Below are 5,714 nucleotides of genomic sequence, written 5' to 3' on the forward strand. Positions count from 1 at the left end.
TTATCGTATAAATTTGAAATAAAATAAGTAAATGAATGAATTGAATTATGAAGCCTCTCGCCTTATTTATTAAACAAAATTGCTGACTATAACTTATGATTATATTTGCAATATTGTAATTATATTTACCTCATATGCCAAATGTACCAATAACTACTCCTTAATAATCAGAATCAAAGTAATGCTACAAGCTTCTTAAATACTGATTGCCAACTGCTATTTGATGAAATGTCAGTGATGTTTTGCTTATTTAAAGTTATGTATTTCAGTGATGTATTCTCATATTAAATATAATTAGTCAAATTTTATTAACCAAATGATTATAGTTATCTGTTAATTAATTGTGATGTGCTATTAGGACATGGAGGTCGGAGGAAAGTGGTCAGGCTATAGTATTTGGAGGACTGTTGTAAAGCAATGATGGTCGGAGGACTGTAGTTTGAGATTGGTTTGATTGTGGCAATTAGGTGATGGTTCGATGGCAGCAATCAAGCGGTTTTCAAATGGAGCTTCTGAATTCATTAAGTCTTTGAGCTCTATCAACCTTTGCTACACACAAAGCTTCATTAATTTCTACTTGGCATAAACCTAATAATTTCATTTTATGATTTTATTTAAAAGACATTTAATATTTTTAAATTTCCTAAAATATCCTTAAAAAGGAATTAAAAAGTCCTCATAATCCCCTATATTGGCTGCAAATTTTGCATTTCTTAGGGCAGTGGCAATGTTGTAAATAATGTGAAGTTATAATTTTAACATAATTTATTCAATATAATACCAATTTATATTATATGATATATCAAATCTCAAATGAAGCTATTTAATTAACTAAATGTATTTAAAATTAACATCAAATTTATTAAGTATAACATATTGTTATGTAATATACACTTAATTAAATATAATTAACACAACTAAGCAAATTTAATGTAATATATAAAACTTAGTAAATTCACCAACATACAAAATAAATAATTAAGAAAGATTCATGATAATTAAAAGCACTAGAGATATTAAGGCTTCGTTTGGGACGGCTTTTTTATTGCTTTCTAAAACGGAGTTTTAGTACAATTTTTTTTATTTTTGTACTAAAACTCCGTTTTAAAAAGCAATAAAAAAGCCGTCCTAAATGAAGCCTAAATAGATGAAAAAACTATCCACATTAGTACTTGGCAATAAACTGAAAACAATAAAGGAATTTAGCTATTCATTTGATGCCATCAAATAATAGAGATGATGAAATCTTTTAGTGAAATTTCATGTTTTGAAAATAGGACAAATCAATGAATTGGTTTGGCTATTATGGGTCATATGTTGACTCATTCGATCGGTCAGGTCAAGTCAAATCTAATCAATAATGTAAATAACGAAAATATAATTTTAATGGTTTTAATGTCTCGATCTCTAGGGTTATAATCATGCTAAATTCATGCAAATATTATCATTGAACTAACTTTAATTGTTTACAACAACAACAACAACATCAATCCTTTTTCTCCATTGTGTTGTGTTAAGAGTCAAATTCTCATTTAAATCTAATAAAGAAATATCATTTCTAATATTTTCTAACCAAGTATTTTTAGGTTCATCGCTACCTTTGTTAAAATAAGCCAAATCTAATAAATATACTCTCCTAATAGGGTCATCGAAAGGACACTGTTCATATAGTTTAATATTACAAAAATCAAGTCAAATTAAACACATTCATATATTGATTATTTTCATGGCATAAGCACAAAAAATGCTTTGACATGAATGTTTTTGACAAACATGGATTAACAAATAATTAATAGATTAATTAATTAAATGAACCTTAGTACTAGAATATAAAATTAAATAGGCTTTTAGTACTAGGGAAAATACTTCATATTTTATGCAACAAATTATGTTCTTTAATTGTGTATCATTTGAGCTTTAATGCGAAACCAAGCTTAGAAAATCCACAAGATAAGAGATATAGGTTTTGTTTGGGACGACTTTCTTACTGTTTCTTAAATCAACTTTACTTTAAGAAGCAGTAAGAAGGCCGTCCCGAACGAATCAATAGTCTAATCCACCACTTTGTGTCATCAAAACAATAAAAGAACTCAATAATTAGGGGTGCGAACATACTAGCCGATTTTCGACAAGCATCAACTTTTCATCTCAGCTCAATAAGTATTGTTTAGCTTGGCTCGTTAAAGGAACGCACCTCATTTTTTTATTTCTGTCCGCCTCAATTTATCCACGTTTCAAACCGAATACGAGCTATTAATAATTATAAAATATACTTAAAAATCATATATAAATTATAACATATTTAAATCACTAGCTAAGTATGCATACAAATATAAATATATCAATATGAATATAATGGATAGTTTAGGAGTGGATTACTTATGAGTCATTATGGGCCTTAATAGATCATAGGTAATTAGGGTTTATTACATGCATGAATATTTGTTCAGTGAGTCATTAGGAGTCTTATTATCGTATAAATTTGAAATAAAATAAGTAAATGAATGAATTGAATTATGAAGCCTCTCGCACTCTTTTCTCTCTGTAAATTTTTGTAGTTGTAGGCACTCTCAAATTACCCCTTCGTTTTCTCTAATCTACTCGTTAAGTTTTGAATATGTTCGAAGTTGCTTAGCTATCTCATTTTTGTTGTGTTATCTTCTTCATTTCGTAGTTAGGTTTGCAACGGCGAAATAACTTCTGAAATCCTATCAGAATAAATTCGAGCTGCCCTACACCCCAAAATTCTGAAGCTAAAGATCAAGAAGGAGAAAAATTATTAGGTCCGGACACCGGACGTAGTTCTATATCCGGACGCCAATAACATGTTGCCACGTGCTCTTACTCTTTACCGCGTGGCCCGACGACCCGAGCCAGGCCGTAACCCGGTATTGCGCGCTATGTTCGGGCATTGTTCGGTATTGCTAGGTATTGTTCGGTATTGCTAGGTATTATTCGGTATTGCTCTTGACAGAGCGGTATTTCTCGTTATTGTCAAGCAATACCTAGCAATACCGAGCAATACCTAGCAATACCGAGCAATACCCCGGTCTGAACAAATCAGCCAATACATAGCAATACCGGGTTCGGGTCGTCGGGCCGCACGGTAAAGAGTAAGAGCACGTGGCGACATGTTATTGACGTTTGGATGTAGAGCTACATCAGGTGTCCGGACCTAAGAATTTTTCCAAGAAATGAGGGACAAAAACGGAAGTTGCAGGAAAAATTATTCATAACCTTACACCTAATTTATTAAACAAAATTGTTGACTATAACTTATGATTATATTTGCAATTTTGTAATTATATTTACCTCATATGCCAAATGTGCCAATAACTACTCATTAATAATCAGAATCAAAGTAATGCTACAAGCTTCTTAAATACTGATTGCCAACATGGTATTTGATGAAATGTCAGTGATGTTTTGCTTATTTAAAGTTATGTATTTCAATGATGTATTCTCATATTAAATATAATTAGTCAAATGTCATTAACCAAATGATCATAGTTATCTGTTAATTAATTGTGATGTGCTTTTAGGACATGGAGGTCGGAGGAATGTGGCCAAGCTATAGTATTTGGAGGACTGTTGTAAGGCAATGATGGTTGGAGGACTGTAGTTTGAGATTGGTTTGATTGTGGCAATTAGGTGATGGTTCGATGGCAGCAATCAAGCGGTTTCAAATGGAGCTTATGAATTCATTAAGTCTTTGAGCTCTATTGAATCTCAATCTAAGACTCTCTTCATATAGAGAGTTAAGTTTATATCTAATTTTTAGAGTGACATGCCGTATAAATATATTTAAAATCTTAAAAACTCCGTCATATAGCGTGATTGATTCCCTCAATCATATATCATTATTTTGCATTTTAAGTATCTTAATGATTTTGTAATGAAACGATCTTAGGCTCATTGAATTTTTCTTGTCGAGCACCCAATTTGGTTATAACCAAGCGAGATTTAGAGATCGTTCAGTCATCTAATCAATATCCCAAAATTTCTAATTATATTTCAATTGCTTGATTTGAGATTGTTCGGGCTTGGATCATATCACATTTGGTGTCGATGGATTTGTCTCATTTAGAAGTTCAGTTTGACTATAAGTTTGCTACAATCGAAGTTCAGATGGTCCTCAATTTGATTCTGAAAAATTTCAATTCAAATATGCACTGAGATTCATACATTTTGAGTGAATTTTTGGGTGACATATCAAAGATTAACAAATACAATTCTCAAGGAATAAACCTCAACAAAGCCATCCACATGATCAAAAATAGAAATGAAGGGGACAAAGAACTATGTGATCTTGATAAAGTTCTTCACCAATTTTTTCTCCTTTAAGTTAAATTCTTTGATTTTAAACCAAACAATTTAATTTTAATTTTACATAATAATTATCAAAGTGGATGTTATTCTTTTCTAAGTTAAAAAAACCAATGATTAACAATTTCAGGGCTCCTATCTCCTATGAGTGAAAGGAGAACAAAATAAAAGATTATGTTAATTTGACCCTTTTTCTCATTTTCTTCTTTCTCTTTTCTTCGATCGATCATCTTAATGCCATTATTTACATGCCAACATAAATCTAACAAAGAAGTGTCACATTATATATTTACAAATCTACCAAATTATATTCCAATTAAACTATTGTAAGATTCGACTTATCATTCCTCTTCCTCTCCTACATCTTCCTTCTGTTCATTTTCTTTCGATGGCAACTATTTTTCTATTCTACGGTCGAACTCATAGTGCACTGCTCAGAAATATATTTGAGAATCCCGATGGGCCAAGTTCCAGTACATAACCTAAACCCTAAAACTATTATTCTTTTGTTATTATTTGCTTAAACACACACATCTTTTGTGGGCCATATTCCACCATCTTCTATGCATCAATGAGTTCTTATGATATTCATACATAAAACTATTAGTTGATATCTACTTCTTAACAATCCCCTATTTTATATATTTATTTATTTATATATATATTTGTCTTTATCTACCTCAATTAAGGGGCACCAACCAAACATTTTGCAATTTTTTATTTTTATTTTTTTTGCATTTTGCCCTAACAATCTCATCATCATATTGAATGACAACTTGCATAATAATAATATTTTTTTTCTTAATTTACTAACATATAAATGGATTCAATGATGTCATTCTTGTCTTATATTTGACCTATATCATTCCTTGATAATCATCACCTACCATTCTTTAGTTGTATCTAACTCATCATACATATATAATACAACAAAGAAATCACAATAATTTAATGCAATAATCACTTCAATCATTCCATATCATTGCTCATAGTTGCTGTGGCAACTTCTCTTAACAAAAAAAAAAAAAAAAAACTATAAATTTTTTTTAAAATTTTCTTGTTCATAATGCAATAACAATTATAAACCAAGCTTTATAAAATATTTCTGTAATTTAAACCAGAGTATTCATCACCACTAATTGTTTATAATAATATAAATTAGGGGTGTCAATTTCGGGTCACGGGTCGGGTTCGGGTCGAACCCGAACTGACCCGAGTTCAAACGGGTCAACCCTAACCCGACCCGGGTAGACAAACGGGTCGAAAAACCGAACCCGGACCCGACCCGGCGGGTTGCCGGGTTGACACGACCCGACCCGGTTTGGGTGGCCGGCGCCGGAACCGCGGCGGCCGACGGCGGCGGACGCGAGCGCGACGGGCGGACGCGA

This window comes from Dendrobium catenatum, unplaced genomic scaffold (genome assembly GCF_001605985.2).
Source record: "Dendrobium catenatum unplaced genomic scaffold, ASM160598v2 fragScaff_scaffold_133, whole genome shotgun sequence".
Lineage (NCBI taxonomy): Eukaryota > Viridiplantae > Streptophyta > Magnoliopsida > Asparagales > Orchidaceae > Dendrobium > Dendrobium catenatum.